At 34.0% G+C, this 22,171-nt stretch overlaps 1 protein-coding gene across 2 annotated transcripts in view; it reads right to left on the minus strand.

The window, feature by feature from the left end:
* Window positions 1-22,171, minus strand: part of LOC114327576 (5'-AMP-activated protein kinase subunit gamma-2) — a 537,287-nt gene that overhangs the window by 62,892 nt on the left and 452,224 nt on the right. The gene's annotated exons all lie outside the window — the stretch shown is intronic.

The raw sequence follows: 22,171 nt of genomic DNA on the forward strand, positions 1-22,171 counted from the left end.
TTATCTGTTTCTTTTAGTGCTAAAGGTTCAGTTCAAGTGAATATAAGTATAAGTTATTACAAGCGTCTACCATTTAGTACCGTTACCGTTATTTGTACAATTTTATAGTTTTAAAAATGTCTCAGTTTTGCTTTATTTGCAATAAACTTTTAAGTGAAACTAAAACAGTTGTGGTTGATCGTGGAATGCCAAATTTAATCGAGGCTAGTGTCGAGAGAGGTGATCAGTTTATTGAGTATTTAAGAACTCAAAAATCCGTTACAATACACGTGAATTGCAGAAAATCATATTAGGAAAACTTCAATCGCTGCAGTGAAAAGACAACGTGAGGAGGAACAGGCTAGTACTTCAAAAGTAAGTCCACCTCATACTAGAACGCGAGTAAGTAAATCACATTTTTGTTTTAAAAAATACTGTTTATTTTGTGGCAATGAAGCCAATGAAGAATCTGAGATAAAGAAAGCACAGCATCTTCGAAAAATAATTCGTAACGTGACTACACTAAAATTCAAAGAATCCCTGTTGAAATTACCTAAATATCGTTCTGATGATGTTTCGAAGGCTGTTCTTGAACGTATTAATTTTGAGTACGATTTAGTCGCTGCTGATGCAAAATACCATGACAGTTGTTACAAATCTTTCTTAAAACCTAATACTGGTCGTAAAATTGGCCGTCCACAAGATGAAACTGTAAACTCTGCGATGGAGAAAATGTTTCAATTCATAGAAACGAGCGATGATTGCCAGTTTTCGTTGGATGAATTAAGGAATGTTTGTCAAGATGTAGTTTTAGATGACAGAACTATAAAAATACGATTGAAATTGAAGTATGGTAGTAGAATTATTATTACAGAAAAGCCTGGAAAATTAACTCAGTCACATTTGAAAAATTTTTGAACATCCAGCAAGAGGAAGAGGACGAAGATGAAATCGAAGAAGACCTGACTGTTGAAGTAGACTTTCAAGAATATGAATCTGATTAAAATATCTAAAGAAATCAAAACAATATTTAACCTAATAATCAATAGCAATATCAATAATCAATATCAATAATAAGGTAATATCTAGAACTTGACCGGTATTGTTTCCTTAAATTATCCTAAAATTGTCAAAACAGTTAGTGGAGTAGACCTACAGGGGAAACCACGGTAAAAAAAGCGCCGAGTACACTACCTCACAGGTGGTGTGGAAACGTGTGCATATCATGTATAATGTGACTCTTTGAATCGCGATATCTCAGGAATGGCAACTCTTAGGAAAAAAATAGTAAGGACTATTTTTGTAGAGAATTTTAAGATCTACAACTTTGGTTTAAGGTTTTTTTTGATAAAACTTACCGTTTTCGAAAAAAATCCAAAAAATCTCAAATTTTGACCTTTGACCCCGAATAACTTTTGACGCACACATGGGATCGATGGGGACTTTTTAAACTTTATTTGTTATGGTATACCCTAGCTCTCCACCAAAATTTGGCTCTCCGGCAATTTTTGTTATTTAAAATGTCTATATAGACAGGGTTATAAGATGTAAATTGGAGCTGGAAGGTCAGATAATAGAACAAGTGATGGAGTTTATCACACTATCTAGCTACGGAAGGCTCGAAACAGAAGTGGAAGATCAAGTGAATACAGCAAACAGAGTCGTAGGTTGCCTGAATGACACAATATGGAGAAATAAAAATATCGGAAAAGAAATAAAGACAGAATTTACAAAACAGTCATCAGACCAATAATGACATACGCGGCAGAAACACGACCCGGCACAAAGAGGACAAAAAGATTGCTCGAAACAGCGGAGATGAAAACCCTTCGAAAAATCGATGGTAAGACTATGGAACAGAGCTAGAAGTACAGATATACGACGGAGACACAATATGAAGAGGGACAGTAGAACCACTCTCCGAAAAATTGGAAGTAAAATCTGTAGTCGCGCAATGTTGGCAGTCGCTTTTGCCCCACTCTCGCATAGAAACGTACGGCTTTTAACAGGGAAAACCCGCATCCACCCCTGGTGAATTACCAATTGCGTACTGCCGGTATTACTTCCTGAGATCAAAGCGCCGACAGAAGAGTGATTTTACTGTGGAACCTCTATATACTGTGACGGAGATGCAAGGTGTATAACATTAATAACTGGGTAAGAAACAGAAGAACAGAATGGAATGACCACATAAGCCGAATGACAACAAATAGGGTAGTCAGAACAGCGAGAGACGGTTCCCCAATAGGAAGACGATCAGTGGGAAGACCACGAAAACGATGGAACGACAACTTACTAGAGGCACATTGAAAAAACAAACAGAGTCATGTCTATACAACAAGAAGAAGAAGAAGAAGAAGAAGAAGAAGAAGAAGAAGAAGAAGAAGAAGAAGAAGTGTATCCCCCATGTTTCTTATGTGGTTATTCCATTTTTTTTCTCTTTAGTGTCCATTGGCATTAAAATGTTATTCGAAAAAGAGCTATATCTTACAACTTCTTACCCAAGGAAACGAAGTACAAATGCACTTGAAAAATCGAAAAATTACTGGCTACTATTTTTTAATCTCGTAGGTATCGAAATTTTTACTGCGCAATGGTTTTTTATTAACATTTAAGCAATAAATGCGTCTCTTTTCATTCATTGAATCTGAAATGATCAGAAAAAACTGCGCATTATAGATGAACATTTTCATACAGACGACTTTCTTGAAAATATTTGCTCTTTAAAAAAGCTTTTCTACATCAAAAAATCAAATTAAACCCGAAAGTAACTTCCCTAGAATGTGCTTTTAAAATCCTTAATTGGGATCGTAAATGGATAAAGGCGAAATTACACGGTTCACTTTGGATGAAGCAACCAAATTGATCCATTTAAACATAGAAGTGAATCATTCCCCTTCACTGAATGTGGTCATCCAATGGTGTTGTCTTCATCCAGAATTGTCTTATCTTCATTATTTTCTGTCTTATGTTATTGCAAAATAAAGGTCTCTCGAGATAAACAATTAGAATAACTATTAAACTAATTAATGGATCGGTCTCAAATTTTGAGGTTTTATTAAGTACCCCAATACCCAACTTTGGGTGAAACACTAAAGTTCTAAGGTAGTTTTAGTAAAAGTTATTAACAAATAACGATTTTCACTTATTTTGCAGTTTGCGTAGCAACAAATAAACTTTTATTAACTTTCAAAAATCGGCATTTTGAAGGTTTTTTAATGTTCTAAAAAATTAAATTTTGTAAATTTATGTCAACTATTTAGTTTTTGAATGGGGTGCAAAAAACCGAAAAAAATCGCGATTTTTGCACTAATTTGTGAATAATTAAAAAACGGACGCGAACTCTAGACAGGAAACAGGTAGGTTTTCTTCCTATAGGTCTACAATATCTAAAAAAGTTGTCAGCTACCTGGATCTTTGAGTGGCCCGAACATGGTCTATTTCTAGCTTATTACCCTGGAGTACTCGGCTAGGATTGTCTTAAAGCAACCAAACCAACCCATAACCATTAGAATATTACATAAACTTTGAATTTACATCTAACTAGCTAAATCATGACTGGAATTCCAAAACATTTAGGTGATCCAAAAATAACTCTTTCAATTTACGTCAGTTGCATATTATTTATACCTCAGCATCAGACTGTCCAGCTGATAGAGACTAACGAACTTATTACCGGTAGAACTATGTAACATTTCAAATGGTTCACGTTAATGGATTCGATTTAAATAAAAATAGCATCAATCAGATGTTCTAGTTGGAGATAAAATTAATTATAATACATTCTTATAATTTAATGATGATCAATGAATTAATGAGATCTACTAGATACTGAGATTATAAAAAGTACAATTACCTAGGAGTAGAGATCACTAGTGACAGGTATATAAGAACAGATACCACAGAAGCAGCAAATGCAGCAAGAGTAAGCGGTTGCCTCAGAGAAACCATATGGAGAAACAAATATCTGACCACGGAAGAATATAGATCTAACAAATGGGGTCTCGAAGTCAACATTAAGAAAACTAAAAGTATTGGAGAGACAAAGCAGTCCATTACATTAGACGATGGGGTAGAAAGTACCTGGTCATGAAGATAAATCAAGATGGAACACTCGATGCTGCTATAAAAGACAGAAACATACAGGGTAGATAAGCCATATCTATGATGAACGGCATTCTGTGGGACCAAACAATAACAAGCTGGAGAGAGGGAATTGAAAAAGAACTAGAGGAAAGAAAAAGAGATATGGCTAAAGAGAGATATGGCTAAACAGAGAAGAATGGCGGTTAGGAGTCGAAAAGAGTCTGAGAACGCTGTAAACCGATAGTAGTAGTAGTAGCAGTACAAACCTTGAGCACACTAAGATTGAATCTTAGCATGCTGATTATATTTTGGAAGAATTGTCAACAGCAATTACTTCCAAGGCTAACCTGACCAGATGCGTTTCAATTGAACAAGCGGATATAATAATAACGTATGTAGCCCAGTAAATGACAGTTTTGGAATGTAATTTTCAGAGTCAACTCCAAATTGCATGAAAATTTGGAGTTGAGTTCTATTTACCCTTCACTTCAAAGTTGAACTTGTGCCCTTGGTTGCTTTTAACTATGAGGGTGACAGTCACCCCTTCTCGGGGGTGAAAAAACGCGCGTTTAAAATAAGTCGGGAAATGGATAAACTGACTAATTCTAATAAACTTTCGTTCTATAGACTTTTTTAATACTTTTTGAGTTATTTGCGATTGAAAATGTTTATTTTTCGACAAAAAACCACGTTTTCAGGAGGTTTTTCGCAAATAACTCAAAAAGCAAATCTTTTATCGAAAAAAATATTCTCAGCAAAACTACAGCTTATAAAAAAATGAGAAAAACGTTGTATTAATGAAGTCTATAAACTCAGTAAAAGCAAAGTTGTGGCTCATGAAAAATACATTCTTATTCGTCAAATTCCAAATCAAATATTTTAACGTGAAATAAACAAAAAATTTAGCAAATTTAGGGAAAAACGTATGAAAATTTTTTAAAAGTTTAAAAAAAGGTTTATTTTTATTTTTTATAAAAGTTTCTAGCATCAAAACTAAACGAATGATACTCAAAAATAAGTTGGCCTTTTTTTTGTAAAAAAAAATCGTGAAAATCTCTTCTTTTTTAGCACCCTAAATAAAAAGATTCGTTACCGCTTTACCATTTACTTTATGTATGTATATTGTTTATACGAACTGTAAGTTTGACTTGTTTGAAGTGTTTATTTTTGAAAAAAATTGGCTTTATAGTAAACAAAAATTTTTGTAAAAATGACCTTTTTTCAAAATAAGTTAAAAAGTAGGTATTAGTGATACAGAAAATGTCAAAAGAGTAAAAAAAATGTAGGTTTTGCTTTTATAAATATGCTAGTTTCATTTCTTTTTCTGTAAAATTGGTTAAGATACGGCTGTTCAAAGTTTCCAAACACTCTCGATTAGTGACTCGTTCAGACACTATCAACTGAATCCCTTTCAAAAATAAGCACTGTAAACCGGTGAAACTTACAGATCATATAAAAAATACATAAATAAAGTAAGTTCTTTATAAAGTGGTAACTAGGGCTTACAATACCGAGCCAAAATCTCAATGCCGGTATTTGGTATTTAAAATTTCAAATACCGGGATCCCGGTATTACAACCGACATTATGAATACAAAATATACACGTTATATTTATACTATCCTCAGTTGTTATATCGACTTGTTATTAAATAATAATATTTATGAAACCTATTAAATTTTGTTTTGAAATGAGTAGATTTGTTTATGATAATTACAATAGATAGGTACAAAAAAATGTGCAAATAGAAAAACTGTATATTTGATTCTATTAGGATGAATTTAGCATATAATAGGATAGTACTTTTACTTATAAAATTTGCTATGATATTTGTTAATTAATTTAACTTTAAAATATATTAATATAGTCGGTTCGCTAAACACAGACACAACTGGCTATACCATATTCCACGAATATACGACTGTTTTGGATTATCTCGACAACGAATATTTTACAGTGCAAAATATGAAAAACGAAAGTAAATTGCAAATTATCTTGTTGTTTATTGGAATAATTATTAGAGCCATTTACTTTGGTACTTCGTATGTTGGAGACTAAAATATTCATTGTCGCGACAATCCAAAACTGTCGTATATTTGTGGAATGGCCCATAGTGATTTTAGTAAGTAATTTTGTTAATTTGGTAAAATTGGCAAAAAAATAATTACTAAATAGTTAATAATTGCTAAATAGTTAGTAATTTTGCAAATTCTGGCAAAATTGGCAAAAAACAAAAAAAAAATGCTTACTAAAATCACTAGCCAGTTGTGTCTGAGTTTAGCGAACTGACTATACAAAGATTAACTTACTGTGACATATATTTGATATAGATTACTATTCTCCTTTTCATGAACATTTTTCAGTGCGTCACAAATTATAGAAAAAAAGGTAAGTCCGTGATAATACACATTTATGACATTTATTCTAACGTGACATTTTAGTTAAATCTGACAGTTGTCAAATTTTATTTTCAATTTGGAATAAGACCAAATCAATTGTGTCTATTGCATTTATAAAATGGTATTTTCTTTCATTTGTATAGTCTTATAAATTGTACAGATTATATTGATGATAGTATTATTTTATTTAATAAATAATTCTTTTTTGATTATGGCGCCATCTATCGACAACTAGAATAATCACCAAACTAGAATAATTACCAAAGTATTCACAGACGTGCCTTTTTTTCTGTCACATACAATTTAATGCGTTAGAGAGAAATCGAAAAACTGTGACGCACTGAAAGATGATCATGAGAAAAAGATTATGTATTTAGACCGCTATATATTTTCAATTATTATAAATAATTCAGAAAATAAGTGAGTATAATTTATACACCACAATACACAAAAAAAAATGAAAAATAGATCTGAAAATATAAAAACAATTCTGATTAATAAATCTTACGGCTTATTTATAAAAAAGTAGTCTAATTTTAAATATTTAAGAATTTTCATATAACTCATTTTATGTATTTGTATAGACAAGATATAATAATTTGATTGTAAAACTGATATAACCCTTCGTCTTAAATTAACGACATTCACGCTTTTAGAAAGCGCTATACTTGACTTGTATGTGTAATAAACGTGTTTAATATATATTTTTTACAATGATATTGTTTGTTAAACTTCAAAAATAATTTCTTGTAATAGCAAAAAATATTTTAGAAGAAAGTTTCCCGTATCCCGAATGAAGTACGTGCCTCCTAGTGGCGGGATACGGGCAACAATACATTGGCTTATAGGGCAGTCCTTACAGTAGGGATCCTGGCCTATACAGAAAAATGCAGGCGGGTGTGGGGTAATACTGCACTTTGGTTGCATTGGTGGTGTATTGGCTAAACGTGCAGGACAGGGCAGGGTATGGTGCTGATAGAAAAGGCATTCAGGCATCAAATATCCAAAAATCTTTTCAGGCCATAATAATGAAAAGACCTTCTCCAAACGAAATAAAAACTTATACTGAAATGATGGCATCTCCTGAGGTAAAATGTTCCGGAAGTAAAATGAGCCTCCATTCGGATCTCCGGGTGAGGACTATCTCAGGGGGAACACCATTGCAGGTTAGAAAAATCAGGATAGGGTCTTGGAATCTTGGTAGTCTTACAGGTAAGAGTCTGGAGTTAGTGGATGCGCTCAAACGAAGAAGAGTTCAAATTGCTTGTATTCAAGAAACTAGGTGGAAAGGACAAAGGGCGAAAGAACTAGGTGATGGATATAAATTGTGGTATGTAGGGAGTAGTAACACTAGAAATGGAGTTGGTATAATTGCTGATAGTGAAATGAAAGATAACGTAGTAGATGTTGTAAGAACGAGTGATAGAATGATGTCAGTGAAATTTGTAATTGATAAAGAGGTATTGAATGTTGTGTGTGTGTATGCTCCTCAAACAGGTCTGGGTGAGAATGAAAGAAGAGCTTTCTATGATCAATTGGGAGACATACTGAGTGATATTCCAGCGGAGGAGAAAGTTATAATAGGAGGTGATTTCAATGCACATGTGGGCCAAGCCAAGACAGGATATGAAACAATACATGGGGGATTAGGCTTTGGAACTAGAAATGAAGCTGGAGATGACATGCTAGAATTAGCAACAGCATTGGATATGGCGATTGTTAACACATTCTTTAAAAAGAGAGAAACTCAACTTATTACCTACAAAAGTGGACAACATCAATCCCAAATAGACTACTTCATGATAAGGAAAGAAGACATACGTGAATGCAAGGACTGCAAGGTAATAGTTAGTGAGACAGTAAGCCAACAACATAAGCTGCTTGTTCTGGACATCGAAGTAAAAAGCGAAACTAAACAAAAATATCGGAGAGGACCACAAAAAATCAAGTGGTGGATGCTAAAAGATGAGAAGGAAGGTCTATTCAGGGAAAGAATAGTAGAAAAAATATGTTGGAACATGAAAGGAAGCCCTAACACAATTTGGAGAAAAATGGCCAATATTATTAGAGAGACGGCTATTGAAATACTTGGGAAAACGTCAGGAAAGAAGTTTGAAGATAAAGAGACTTGGTGGTGGTCAAATGAAGTACAAGGAAACATAAAAGAGAAGAGAAAATTATATAAAAAGTGGCAAGAAACCAGATCGGACATAGATCTTCAAAACTATATGGTCGCCAAAAAGAAAGCGAAAGTAGCAGTAGCAAAAGCTAAAGCAGAAGCGTATTCAAACCTATACGATCAACTTGATACCAGGGAAGGCGAAACGAAGATATATAAAATAGCCAAACAGAGAGCAAAGAAAGCAAAAGATTTTAATCAGATTAGATGTATCCGAGATGAAAATAATAAAATACTAGTTCACGAAAGGGATGTCAAAAAGAGATGGAGAAAGTACTTTGACAGCTTATTAAATGAAGAATTTGACAGACAGCCTGTAGAGTCAACGGAGACAGTAGCAGCAATGGTCACCAAAATAACCAACGAGGAAGTGGCTCAAGCGCTTCAAAAAATAAAGAAAGGAAAAGCGGTAGGACCAGATGATATTCCTGGGGAAGTATGGAGAGCATTGGGAGAGACAGGAACAAGGTGGCTAGCAGGTCTATTTAATAGAATTATGGAAGTTGGACAAATGCCAGACGAATGGAGAAGCAGTATACTGGTACCTGTTTACAAAAACAAGGGAGATATACAACAATGTACAAACTACAGGGCTATAAAACTGCTTAGCCACACCATGAAAATATGGGAAAGAGTAATTGATAGACGGATACGTGAAGAAACCGAAATATCCGAGAATCAATTTGGCTTTATGCAGGGTAGATCAACAACAGATGCAATTTTCATTATAAGGCAGTTGATGGAAAAATACAGGAGTAAAGAAACAAACGCTCATATGGTATTCATTGATCTTGAGAAAGCATATGATAGAGTTCCTCGAGAGATTCTGTGGTGGGCACTCAATAAGAAAGGAGTCCCTGGTGAATATGTAAAGATTGTGAGGGATATGTATGAGGGAGTAACGACTAGTGTTAGGACAGGTGTGGGAGAGACTGATAAATTTCATGTGAAAGTAGGATTGCATCAAGGTTCTGTGCTTAGTCCGTATTTATTCTCATTAGTTTTGGACCAGATAACAGCGAAAATACAGGGTAACATTCCATGGTGCTTAATGTATGCTGATGATGTCGTGTTAGTAGGAAATAGTGAAAGAGACTTAGAACAAAAACTGGAACAGTGGAGACAAGCTCTGGAGGAAAAAGGTTTAAAACTTAGTAGGACAAAAACAGAGTATTTGGAATGTTCATTTAAAGATGGAGCTACTACAAATAAAATGGTATCTTTGGATGGTGAAATGATTGTAAAAAGCAATAGTTTTAAGTACCTAGGATCGGTATTACAGAGTAATGGAGAAATAGATGGAGATGCATGCAGTAGAATTAGGGCTGGATGGATGAAGTGGAAAGAAGCGAGTGGTGTGTTGTGTGACAGAAAAATTCCAATGAAGCTGAAGGGAAAATTCTATAAAACAGCCATAAGACCAGCTATGATGTACGGAACTGAATGTTGGGCAGTGAAAAAGAAAGAGGAACAGCGAATGCATGTGGCGGAAATGAGAATGCTTAGATGGATGAGTGGAGTGACAAAGAAGGATAAAATTAGAAATGAGTATATTAGGGGAAGTCTAGGTGTGGCACCAATTGATGCCAAAATGAGAGAGCATAGGTTAAGATGGTTTGGTCATGTTCAACGTCGAGACGTTAACCACCCAATACGAAGAATAGCTGAAGTGCAGATTCCTGGAAGGAGTAGGAGAGGAAGACCAAAGAAGAGCTGGGGGGAGACGATAAGGCAGGACATGTTGGTAAAGGGGATTAACATTGATATGGCCCAAGATAGAATTGTGTGGAGAAATGCAATTAGGGAAGCCGACCCCGCATAGGGATAAGGCAAAGAGAATGATGATGATGATTTTAGAAGAAAGTTTATTGTGCATCAATTCACTTTTTATAAATTAAGCTAATACCGAAATACCGGTATTTTTATTTTAAATACCGGTATCGAATACCGGACAAAAATCGTCCGGGATTCCGGTATTCGGGATCCCGGAATGCCGGTATTGTAAGCCCTAGTGGTAACGATTAATTTCATTTGGGGTGCTAAATAGGGGGAAATTTTCACGATTTTTTTTGCCAATAAAAAAGGGGTCAACTTTATTTTGAGTATAACTCATTCAGTTTTGATGCTAGATACTTTTATAAAAATTAAAAATTAAGCTTTTCTTAACCTTTAACTACACGCGCTGGCGTACTTTGTACGCCAGATATAAGAATTCTACTGGAAATATATTTAAAAATTTAATTTTTGACCTTGCTTATTTTTCTAACCTATCACTGGAATGTGCTTTACAATTTGGTTTTAGTTTCGTTATAATCGGCGTTCTGGAAAGATCGTAATTTACATTTTATTATTTGTTGTTTCCGGTGGTGGACAATATACCCCAGGATTATATTACTATAAGTCGTAATATAAGTACATATTTTAATTGTTTTTTAGTCATTATGGCAAAAAATATATTTTTCTTTGTAAACAATACTTTTTCTCCTGTAAAAAATCACATTTAAAAAAAATTTTTATTAGTAATTTTATTTATCATGGAATCCAGTTATTCCATGATTCCAGTTATAAATCCCAATTGGCTTACTGAAAACGAACTCCAAGTATTCACTGATGCCGAATAAGGTTTATAACAAACAACTAAGTGTATTTTTTCAAAAAAAAATAAACAAATCCGCTGTTTTTAAGTGTATTTTCATGTGACGTACAAAGTACGCCACGCGTGTAGTTATGTTATAACTTGATGCGCGGGTAGTTAAAGGTTAAACATAAAAAGTTTTGTTAAGTTTTCCCGAAAATTGCTTAATTTCTTGGTTATTTCACGTTGAAATATTCGATTTGGAATTTGACTAATAATAATGTATTTTTTATGAGCTACAACTTTGCTTTTACTGGGTTTATTGACTTTATTAATACACCATTCTTTTCGGTTTTTTATAAGCTACATTTTTGCTAAGAATATTTTTTTCGATAAAATATTTAGTTATTTGCAAAAAACCGCCTGAAAACGTAGTTTTTTTTGTCGAAAAATCAACATTTTCAATGGCAAATAACTCAAAAAGTATCGACTTACTTAAAAAACTCCATAGAACAAAAGTTGCTTACAATTAGTCAATTTATCCATTTCCGGATAGTGACTGTCACCCCTCAATAAAAGCAACCAACGGCACAAGTTCAACTTTTAAGTAGAACTTGAATCCAAATTTTCATGCAATTCAGAGTTGACCCTGAAAATTACACGGTATCGCCGTATTTTACCGTTCATTTACTGGGCTAATGCAATTTGAGGTGGACAAATCCAACACTCAGACAACCGATCGCTAAAGAAAAAGGTACACAACGCAAAGCCTAAAAATAGTACACGCGGATGCAGTTGGACGTTCCGAACCCAAAAAAACCTGTGCCAAATTACCAACAATACGTCTGTCAACGGCTTCTGCACATATTTACAATATTTCCACCGCGACGAGATACCGAACCGCCGAGACGACCCAACTCACGGCGTCCATCGACCGGGCGGCAAAACACTTTCCTCTTCTTCTTTTCGCGGCAAAACAACGAGAAAAATACTTCGCTTAAAAAAATCTTTTAGACGACGAGATGAACGCCGATCAACTGAATGAATAGAATGCTGTGAGGAGAAATAATCAACAAGCGAAGTTATTATTGGAGATTGCCAGCTAGCATTTTAGCAATCTCTCGTAAGTAAGGTAACATAACATCATTTGCCTGCCAGTGTGTCGATAAAAGTGTTCATCTCGATCTTGTCCGCTATTTTTTGGGTTGTTGGCTGCCAAAATTGTTTAGTTGAGAGAGAAACAGCTGACGGAATTTACAGGATGACCCGCTTATTCTGTGATGTGTGTACAAACTCGCTATCTACAGGGAGAATTCAAATAATAGTGAAATATCCCATTAATTTTCAATATTATTCTTCTCTTTTTTGTGTAGAAATGTCTCTGTCTGCTTTTCGCCAAAATATCGGAGAGGGCCACAAAAAATCAAGTGGTGGATGCTAAAAGATGAGAAATAAGGTCTATTCAGGGAAACAAGTAGACAAAATATGATGGAATATGAAAGGAAGCCCTAATACAATTTGGAGAAAGATGACAAGTAGTATTAGAGAGACTGCTATTGAAATACTTGGGAAAACGTCAGGAAAAAAGTTTGAGGATAAAGAGACTTGGTGGTGGTCAAACGAAGTACAGGAAAAAATAAAAGAGAAGGGAAAATTATATAAAAAGTGGCAAGAAACCAGATCCGACACAGATCTTCAAAACTATGTGGTCGCGAAAAAAGAAGCGAAAGTAGCAGTAGCAAAAGCCAAAGCAGAAGCGTATTCAAACCTATACGATCAACTTGATACCAGGGCACTGGCGAAGCGTCCATGTAACCACTGTTACCATTGGTAAAAGTTACATTTTGCAAATAAATATTTAATGACTACTATGAAATAATTCCATTTATATTTTTTACCAACAGAAATATTTGTTAATAGTATCTACCTAATTCAGTAAAAGCCAACTAGACGCACGAAAATATTGGCGAGATATGTGAATCCATTGTACGTTATTATATTATGCTGTTACCAATTCTGGCAGTGGTAACGCAAGAGGAAGGAGGAACCTCGCTATCGCGCGTGACTAAATAGCTCGTTTCTGAAAATTTTGAAGGAGCGACGGCTCTAGAGACGGCGCGCGAGCACGCTGTGTATATAAGTATTGTAACCATTTTGAGGATTGGTAACGTTGCTTTAGTACCTATTACAGACTACAGTGTGCGTGCATTTAAACATGGAAGAATGTTGCTGCGTATTGCGTAATTGATCAACTACTTGACAAGTTATTCTTCTTGTATATATATTTTTATATATATAATTTTGAAGAAAAAAAATGAGATTATTGAAAATGGAAGAATTAAAATATAAACAATAGTTTCCAAAATCTGTTCTTTTCCCTACTTGTTCATTTTTTATGTTAATTTTATGGTAGAATAATGTTTAGTATGTTTCATATTTATTTTTATACCTGTTACACATACATAATTACATACATATCTATAATTTGAAAACAAAAACTTATATTTGGGAGGTTCAAAATAATTCTTTTTAAATAAAATTTTTTTACGTCGGGTTTTGGTAACACTTTAGAAAAAGTCACGCGTCGTCACTGTACCAGGGAAGGCGAAACGAAGATATAAAATAGCCAAACAGAGAGCAAAGAAAGCAAAATATTTTAATCAGATTAGATGTATCCGAGATGAAAATAATAAAATACTAGTTCACGAAAAGGATGTCAAAAAGGGATGGAGAAAGTACTTTGACAGCTTATTAAATGAAGAATTTGACAGACAGCCTGTAGAGTCAACAGAGACAGTAGCAGCAATGGTCACCAAAATAACAAACGAGGAAGTGGCTCAAGCGCTTCAAAAAATAAAGAAAGGAAAAGCGGTAGGACCAGATGATATTCCTGGGGAAGTATGGAGAGCATTGGGAGAGACAGGAACAAGGTGGCTAGCAGGTTTATTTAATAGAATTATGGAAGTTGGACAACTGCCAGACGAATGGAGAAGCAGTATACTGGTACCTGTTTACAAAAACAAGGGAGATATACAACAATGTACAAACTACAGGACTATAAAACTGCTTAGCCACACCATGAAAATATGGGAAAGAGTAATTGATAGACGGATACGTGAAGAGACCAAAATATCCGAGAATCAATTTGGCTTTATGCAGGGCATTGCAGGGCAGATCAACAACAGATGCAGTTTTCATTATAAGGGAGTTGATGGAAAAATATAGGAGTAAAGAACCAAACGCTCATATGGTATTCATTGATCTTGAGAAAGCATATGATAGAGTTCCTCGAGAGATTCTGTGGTGGGCACTCAATAAGAAAGGAGTCCCTGGTGAATATGTAAAGATTGTGAGGGATATGTATGAGGGAGTAACGACTAGTGTTCGGACAGGTGTGGGAGAGACTGATAAATTTCATGTGAAAGTAGGATTGCACCAACGCTCGGTGCTTAGTCCGTATTTATTCTCATTAGTTTTGGACCAGATAACAGCGAAACTACAGGGTAACATTCCATGGTGCTTAATGTATGCTGATGATGTCGTGTTAGTAGGAAATAGTGAAAGAGACTTAGAACAAAAACTGGAACAGTGGAGACAAGCTCTCGAGGAAAATGGTTTAAAACTTAGTAGGACAAAGACAGAGTATTTAGAATTTTCATGTAAAGATGGAGTTACTACAAATAAAATGGTAACTTTGGATGGTGAACTGATTGTAAAAAGCAATAGTTTTAAGTATCTGGGATCGGTATTACAGAGTAATGGAGAAATAGATGGAGATGCATGCAGTAGAATTAGGGCTGGATGGATGAAGTGGAAGGAAGCGAGTGGTGTGCTGTTTGACAGGAAAATTCCAATGAAGTTGAAGGGAAAATCCTATAAAACCTTTCATTTGCACCATACTGTATATTGGACTAGTTTTCAAAAACAATAAACTTATATCTATCTAATGCCATTGGATGGAAAAAAACGAACGCTTGGAACATCCATTATATTTTCCAGATCCCGCGACTCCACTCATTTTTAAAGCTCAAAAAAGTTCTACTTGGAAAGCTACATAAATTTTTCATTCAATAAAAAAGTTCCGAAAAGAATTCAATCGATACAACCTCTTACAAAAACCATTTTAGGACAGAATATCCGAGAAACAAAATTTGTTAAAAGAAATGCGTAGAATACTTTCCATTTAATCAGTGGCGCACCCAGGGGGGTTTGGGGGTATAAATGATAGTAGGAAAATGTAACTTGTCTTTACAAACTATACAAAAAAATTTCTGTACCCAAGCCAACAGAGAAAACCAAACCCCCCAGATGAAAATTCTAGGTGCGCTACTGTTAATGGGAAGTATTCTACGCATTTCTTTCAGAAAAATATCGATAAGTATTTAAAAAAAAACACCGGCTGGCCCGTGTAATGTTTAAGTTGTAGATAGTATATGAAATTTATTACAGTAGAAATTTGAAAGAATCACGCGAGCAATCAAAAACTTTCCCACGATAACGCAATTTTTACTACATAGTCCATACTCCATATAGTCCAGGCTGTATGGTCGCCCCGTTAGGTAAATTATTCCCATGATTCGATTTTTTTGCACAATTTGCTTTAAATGATTTGGGTCATTCGGAGCAAAAAAGGTATCTTGATATTTTTCTCTAAAATTGATGGTTGTCAAGTTATATGCGATTTACAATTTGAAAAATGCAAAAATGACCATTTTCAAGGCTTAATAACTCGGTTAAAAATTATTATTGTGAAAGTCAGAAAATCACCAAATCAAAAGTCCCCCCCCCCCTGCAAGATACTGAAGCAAACAGGTCTCTTGTCATTTTTCTCTAAAATTGTTGTCGAGTTATACGCTATTAAAAATTTGAAAAATAACTTAATAACTCGGTTGAAAATAATTATTATGAAAGTCAGAAAGTGACCAATACAAAGTTTAAAGCCCCCTCTCTACAAGATCCTGAAGAAATTTTTGTCATTATTTTATTACTAAGCTGTTATTTTTAATTATTAACAATGAACGCTAAGAGCGTATTAAGGCGGCCGTCAATGTGAGTGGGAGTGAGATTCACCATTCGACGGCCAGAATGGTGCATCTCTTTCGCACTCACCATTGACGGCCGCCTAATAAGCGCTTAGCGCGCATTGTTGATAATTAAAAATAACCGCTTAATAATACAATAATGACGCAAATTTCTTCAGGATCTTGTAGGAGGACTTTAAACTTTGATTTGGTCACTTCCTGACTTTTCTAATAATTTTTATCGCCAACCGTCACTAAGTCATTCATTATTGTACTCATTTGCGGCAGTAAAGTATCACTTTATTGTACTGAAAGAAGAATTTTACTTTACCTGCCGCGATTAATCGAGATTGAACGTGGTCGATGGCAGTCATCGTGAAGTGGTCGACGGCAGTAATCGTGAAGTGGTCGATGGAAGTAATCGTGAAGTGGTCGATGGCAGTAATTGATTATTTATTTGAGTTAACTTATTATTTATTTAGTATAATTATTAAAAATATTATACAAAATTTACGACATTGTTAATTAAATTTATATCAAAAAGTGAAATTCTGTAGTATTTTGTAATTATATTCATATAAAATAAATCAAAACTTTACCGATTTAGTAATTATTCAATATTGATAACAACTATCGATTAAAAATCGAAAGCGGCCATCATGCAAAAGTCATCTGTCATCACTGTCATAAAATTTTTATTACGTCTAAAATTTAAAAAATTCTTAAATTATAAAATGTAAGTAGGTAAGTGTCAAACCAAAGTAAACCAATATCAAATTGTTGGCGATAAAATTTTGTATGTACCACGTCAGTAAAGACTCTTTATCGAATTCGTCTGTTATTCGCCTCGCTCGCTAAGCTCGCTCGGCTCATAATATCAGACTCGTTCGATAAAAGAGTAACTTTACTGACTTGGTACATAAATAACTATTACGGAGTTATTAAGCCTTGAAAATGGCTATTTTCGCGTTTTTCAAATTTTAAATCGCGTATAACCCGACAACAGTCAATTTTAGAGAAAAATCACAAGAAACCTTTTTTGCTCAGAATTACCCAAATGATCTAAAAAAATTGTTCGAAGTAAAAAAATTATTTTTGTGAATTTGTTTCAAAAAAATTGGTTAAACATTTTTTCGACCACCGTACCGTCTGACACCCTGTGAATTTGTTATAAGGACCACTTTTTAAGCAAGTTTGTGCAAAAAAATCGAATCGAAATAATTTATCTAACTGGGGCGACGATACAGCCAGGACTAATACCGGAATGCGATTTGAGAGAAATCAATAGCTTACATAACCCTACAATCATACAAAATTAAATAATAAACAAAAAACAACATCTACACCATTAAATAATAACAATTTTTAAAACTTAGTAATTTGTTACGGTAGTTACAGTGGGTATGAGTATTTTTCACAATAATCGTCACTCATTATTTTAATCGAGTGATTAACAAGGACCCCAAAATAGTTATTAAACTAGCTCAATTAAATTTTTTAGTAGTACAAAGTTGTTCAGTAATTTGTATGTTACGTTCCAACTATTGTATATACCTATAGAATATACAATAGAATATACACTATATCAGTATAAAAACAAAAAGAATATTATAATATAATACGATAACAAGAAGTATTCTGACTTATGGGTGTGAAAATTGGATAATAAATAAGAAAAACAAAAACAAAATAAGAGAAACAGACATGTAATTCTCAGGGGCGGCCCGTCGGGGTAGGCAAGGTAGGCGCCGCCTACCCTCTTCAAATGTAGTACAATAATACAAATTATTAATATAAATTACTTATTTCAAAATTGTAATTTATAAATTTTGACACAATACCTACAATAAAATAGCAAAAATTATCCAAATTATTTTTAAAAATATCCAAAAAATTTTCTCCGTAGTTATAATTATTGTACGCTCCTTGTAGTATCAGTAGTACTGTATAAGATTCTATATTCTTCCTTGGTCAGGCAATTGAAAACGTAGCCTGAAATAGAACGACGCCAACACCGAATTGACGTGCGATCTCTTTCTGTTTACACGAGCAGACCTGCTGCAGGTCTGCTGGTAGCGACCGTATTCTACGATTTTGAAAGGGCTGATAGGCACAGAGTCTTACAGCCGGACCTACAAAATTTTATCAGTTGCTTCTCTTGTGTCTTGTGAAACTGTTTTAAATAATTGTTTTTTGATTTTGGCTGTTATTAGTAGGTTAAGTATTGAATAAAACTAGGTAGGACAATTTAAATTTGTTTATGAAATCTGAATAATAAACAGGTAAATTTGAGATCGGTCTATTGAAGGGCATTTTAATTTTATGTTAATTTAGTAATAATTCACTAACGACAAATAAATCTGTGAATAGTTATTTGTCAGTCGTCCATTATATTTTTATTGTGTTTCAATACAATTTGGATAATTTAAAGTTAAACTGGCGAATTGTGTTATTAGATTATATAGATAATTTAAAATTTAAAGCGAGGTTAATTGTTAACTTATCAATTTATTCGAAGAGTAAATTATTATTTGATACATAAATAAAATAAGTAATATTTGACGTTGTTGAAACGTAGGTGTGCTAGTTTTATTGGTGGAAAAACTTTAGTCATCGAATATGAATATTTTAAACGATGTAATATGCAGTTTGATCGAGACGCCTTTTTCAAGGCGCCAAAATCAAGAAAGATTAGTAATTATTTCAATGGGCCGGCCTTTACCAAATTTAACAATTTTATCCACAGATAAGACAAAAGACAATCGATCATTTTCGAGATCGTTTAAAACAATATGGTATGAAAATCATAAATGGCTAAGCGGAAGTTATTTTAAAAATCCACTTTTCTGTTGGCCTTGTCTGTTGCTCTCAAATTTGAAGCAAAATGTTTGGGTGAGTCAGGGATATTCAGATTTGAAAAATTTATCAACTAGTGTAAAAAAAACATGAATCTTCGAAAGAACATTTAAACAATTGCTTAGGTTTAAAACGGTTAGAAAAAAATAAACAAACTATTGACAGTGCTTTAGCTGGACAAATTTCTCTATCTAATAAGATATATAATGAAGAAGTTGAAAAAGATTGAAGAAGTTGAAGAAATTGATGTTACAATTCTGTTAGTAAAACAAGAACCTTGCATTTCGCGGTCGTGATGAGAGCCATAATTCTTCAAACATGGGTAATTTTAAAGAAATTTTTAATTTAGTAGTTAAACGCGATCAGGAAATCCAGGATCATGTTAAAAAATAGAAGGGATGTTCACGGGTTTGTCAAAAACAATACAAAATGATTTAATAGATTGCCTTGCCGATTACGTAAAAAATGAAATTTCAACAGAAATTAATGAAAGTCAATTTTTTTCTACACTAGCGGACGATACTACTGATATAACCGAAAAATCACAGTGTACTTTAACAATCCGTTTTGTTAACAAAGTCGGTCAGGTAACAGAAAGATTTTTAGGGTTTTTTGATGTTAGCGAGAATAGATCTGCAGACGCTCTATATAGTTTAATTTCAAACGTGCTTGAGCCATATGATTACAAAAATAAATTAATTGCTCAATTTTACGATGATGCAAGTGTAATGGCTGGCTCTTTAAACGGATTACAATCAAAAATTAAAGTAGATGCTCCAAAAGCAATTTTTACACATTGTTGCGCTCATAGATAGTGTGACCAACTAGCCCGAAAAATCCGGGACATGGCCCGAATTACGAAGTCGTGTCCCGGCGTCCCGGACAAGGCTTCCGGGCCATCCGAATTATTCCATATTGAAATTTTTAATACATCATTCTTCTAAAACTAAGAATTCACATCAAATTGAATTGGTGGGATGAAAAAAAGTCGACAATTTCTAGACTGTTATACTAATACCACATCCAAAACGCATGCATTTTATAACGTCGTATGTTATAAAGTTCTACGATAACTCTAACTCTGGACTTTTTCCGGATTCTGTATTTTAATTATCGTCTTCTGAAAAGACGATTTAAAAACATGAATAACAAATAATGATAATTATATTTTAACCCAAGGTTCAATTTACATGGAAATCCAACATTAGTTGATTTTCCAATTTTTCGTTTTTTGAGAACGATTTCCGGCTTGAAAGTCGAAACGTCAAAAACAAAAAAGTCAAAAAACAAAAATGTAATTATTATTACAACCCATTCCATCAAAAAATTTTTTGTCAACATAAAAATGTTAAATAATCAATAAAATGATGATATTAAAGTTTTATATTAAAAAAAATGGCCCGATTTTCATTGAAAAGTCCCGGATTTTAGGTAGTTTTTTCAGTCTTGTCCCGAATTCGACTAAATTGGAGTTGGCCACACTACTCATAGATTACATTAAGTATTGCAAGACGGCTCAAAATGTATTACAAATTGTAGGATATTTTTTGTCGCCTACCCGAAGTATATGTGTAGCCTACCCGCATACTGAGGTCACGAGCCGCCACTTGTAATTCTTAAGCATAAGCTGCAAAGTAACAAGAAGAGATAGAATAAATAACAGAGAAAAAAGAAAGAATGAGAATGAACTCACATAATATACTACATAGACCGAAATGATTAACCTGGTACGGACATATCAGAAGAGCAGGCAAAAAACGTTGGATAAACAGAATAACACAGTGGAGCCCGATTGGAAGAATCAAGAGAGGCAGACACCGAAGATATAAAGTGAGCAAGTTATGACGAATAAATATTTCAGTAAACTCACCGTGTATATTATTAAACAATGGGAGCAGACAATTTTTAATGGTCATTTGTTATCCCCCATGGAGGCCTCTCCGCAAGGTATAAGTATGTACAGTTCCTCATGACTCACCCTGTATATATGGAGACTTTTTAGTCATCAGGTACAATTAAAATCAACATTTTAGTTCACACCGAATGACAATATCGACGAATCAATCCATAAATATAAATTGTCGTCAATTATGAGGACAATAACTCTTGACAAATTCAATTTAAAATAATGATTTGATGACGACATTAATCTATGAGATGTAATAAAAATCAGGTAGGTATATTGTTCAATAGCGACAATAATTTAAATCCTACTCATCTTTTGAATAAATGATTTCTAATTAAATTGATACCTTACTTTGAAATGTTTAGGGAATGAATATTTTCCCGTCATTTTATCTTGTAATAATATATAAGGGTCCGGGTAGGCTGTGAAATAATATCTTCCTTACGCCCGGTTTCATAATCAACTTGAAGTGAACATTAACTAAAGTTCACTTTAATGTCATTGATAAAGGTACCATCTTAAAATTTGAAGTCCACTTTAACTTTATTATGAAATTGACCGTTAGAATTTGTTATATAACATCGATATAAGCCTCCCCTCATTTCTCTAAGGTCACTTCATCTAGGTCCTGCATGTTGTTTTATGTCATCTAAGCACATAAGATGTGGTCTTCCGGATCAAACTGATCAAATTTGGGGATATCAAAAATCAGAAGATGGCAACAGGTATACGACGAATTTCTCGACGAGCAAGGCGGGTACAAAGGATTGTGGGGCGAAAGATGATGATGATGATGAACTGTGTGAAAGGTTCTTCTTCCTCTTTATAAGCAACTCTGCTTGTTTATTGGCGGATTGATACCTCTATGGAAGGTTGTCACTTCATCTTTTGTGCGGTCGGCCGATACTTCTTCTACCGATTGGTGATTTATCTCGCGCTATTTTGAGCACACGTGACTCCTCCATTCTTCTAATGTGGTTGTTTCATTCTTTTTTTCTATTTAGTGTCCATTCGTTTATACACTGTACCGGGTGTCCCAATAAGAATGGCTCTCGGCCATATCTCAGGAACCGTTTATAGGAGAGCTTTGAAATAAAAAATTTTATAACAAAAGTTGCCTCAGGAAAAGCCTGGAAATTATTTTCATAATTGTGGGACCACCGCTAGAGGG

The sequence above is a fragment of the Diabrotica virgifera genome, chromosome 8 (genome assembly GCF_917563875.1).
Source record: "Diabrotica virgifera virgifera chromosome 8, PGI_DIABVI_V3a".
Classification (NCBI taxonomy): domain Eukaryota; kingdom Metazoa; phylum Arthropoda; class Insecta; order Coleoptera; family Chrysomelidae; genus Diabrotica; species Diabrotica virgifera.